Source organism: Rhagoletis zephyria, unplaced genomic scaffold (genome assembly GCF_001687245.7).
Source record: "Rhagoletis zephyria isolate East Lansing unplaced genomic scaffold, Rhagoletis_zephyria_1.1 Rzeph_scaffold_09533, whole genome shotgun sequence".
NCBI classification, from domain to species: domain Eukaryota; kingdom Metazoa; phylum Arthropoda; class Insecta; order Diptera; family Tephritidae; genus Rhagoletis; species Rhagoletis zephyria.
The window spans coordinates 6,911-9,354 of NW_016166611.1; positions in this window are offsets into that span (position 1 = coordinate 6,911).

Sequence of the window (2,444 nt, forward strand, 5' to 3'; positions counted from 1 at the left end):
ATTCTGGAAATGTGAATTTGTATGGAGAAATGCGTGATTTGGCCTCGCATTTGAGGTTTCTCGCCCAAATGACGCATTTGGGCTCAATGTAAATGTAATATAACATTTTCATGCTGTATAACTGGAACAATTTTAAAAATTTTTTGAAATCCTTTAGTGTCTGTTTTTTTACCTAGCATTGAATTTCACTAAATTACAGATTATTCTAAAGACCACTAGTAAATTATGATATTTTTGGCGTATTCTGACTCTTATGCAGCGTTTTTGCTGCATTTAAAATGCAACATTTAGCACTTTCGAACATATGTTTTCGAAGAAGCGTTCATGCTATAGCATTTAGCAAATGTACATTTACGCGAGTTCGAAATCGTATGCTTTTGAGAAACAGCCGTGTTCCAGTCTCTTATTTAGATGCGTATATATTACGATCAATTCTCACGCAGAAGATATGTGCAAAAACCCTACTGAAAAGGAAAAAATAAATTTCAAACCAAAAATTCACTACAAAAACTTGAATTGTTTTAACCATAACCGAACATTTGTTTGTGTATATATTCATTTGTCGGTGCTGTCAATTAAAATTTCCTCACTTAATTAGGAAACAAACCAAACAGAGTTGATCACAAATTCATCCAGATTTCTATCAGCATCAAATCGATGTTGAATTTGCTTAACTTTTCTTTATCCAAATATGTAATGCAAAATAAAAGAAATCTCGATCGGCGATCACTGAAACGCAGCTAGCAACTGTATACTCGAATAAGCAATGTTGCCACTTTTTCTCTTTAAACCATGTTCGAATCGTGGAAATTTTGGAAGATCACAGGGTTGCTTTTAGCATTTAGATCCTTAATGCAAAAATGGATTTAGTTGCATTTAGGTGACGAATTTTGTATGGATAAATGTACATTTAGAGTAGCATTTAGAGCTAAATGCGCTAAATGTGCTTTTACGCGTAAGCAAAAACAGCCTATTATATTTATAGCTAATATATGAGTTAAATGCAGAGTGTACTTAATACATTTTATTTTTATTAAAAAAGTCGAGAAAAGTCGAACAAAGTCGACTTTTCTTCGTGGATCGGTCGACTTTTAAGGTCGACTGTAAAGAGTCGATCGGAAAGTCGAAAGTCGACTTTCTAGTGAAGTCGAACAACCCTAGTCCCAGCGCTACTCTTGCATCTACGCTTCTTGCGTCTTGACGGTTGTCGCAATTTAACACACAGAACTTCATTGTACTAGTTTTTACGCAGTCTTCAACTCAAAAATCACTCACAAATTGCAAATTAACACGATTAAGGGCCGGTTACTCAATGTCTGGTTAACACTAATCTGCGGTTAAACGTCGTTAACGACGTCTTCGACTCCATGCATATAACAGGGAGTCGGTAACGTCGATAACGATGTTTAACCGCAAGTTAGTGTTAACCAGACATTGAGTAACCGGCCCTTAAACTGATTTTTCACTTATAACTCAAATTTCTCTTTCGCTGATTTGTAAACAAAGGTTTATCTGCTGCAAAGGCAGCATCTCGGCGGGATTGATTAGTTAACTTTTTAAGGGCCGGTTACTCAATGTCTGGTTAGCACTAATCTCCGGTAAAACATCGTTATCGACGTTACCGACTCCATGTTATATGCATGGAGCCGAACACGTCGATAATGATGTTTAAACGGAGATTAGTGTTAACCAGACATTGAGTAACCGGCACTAACTGCCATACCTAAACAAAAGCGTCAGCGTTGTCTGACTGTCAAAAAATTCTCATGCCCATACAATTTGTATGAAGCATACCGAAACAACGCGGCGTCAACGCTGAGCGGTTGGAAAATCCGATTTTGACAGGGCGTTAGGCATTGAAGTTGGCTGCAGAAAACGGCGAAACTGTCATTTTCGTGTTACACACAAACAAACCTATGCTTATTGTTGGTGTTATTTCTGCATTTGACGTAGCGTTGACGCTTTTGTTTAGGTATGGCACTTCGGCGTTAACGCTACGCGTCAGAAACCGCTCCACCCAACGCTTTTGTTTAGGTATGGCAGTTAAGGAGGATGCTTGGAGCAGAAGCGAAGTCATTGTTACGAAATGCTGTCAATATAATAATAAAGATACATTTCGAGATCGGCTTTTCCGTGCCCTATGTACACAAAATGCAGCCATTCGTCGCAGCGCTACACTTGCATCTACGCATCTCGCATCTTGACGGTTGTCGAAATTTAAAACACGGCACTTCATTTTATTAGTTTTATGCCGTCTTCAACTCAAAAATCACTCACAAATTGCAAATTAACACCATTTAAACCGATTTTTCACTTATAATTAAAATTCTCTTTGTCGCTGATTTATAAACAAAGGTTTATTTACAAGTTACCACAACTGTCAAAATCGGCAAAACCAAAGTAGCGGTACCACTGACGGCGCCACCTTTGTTCGCTGCACCGTG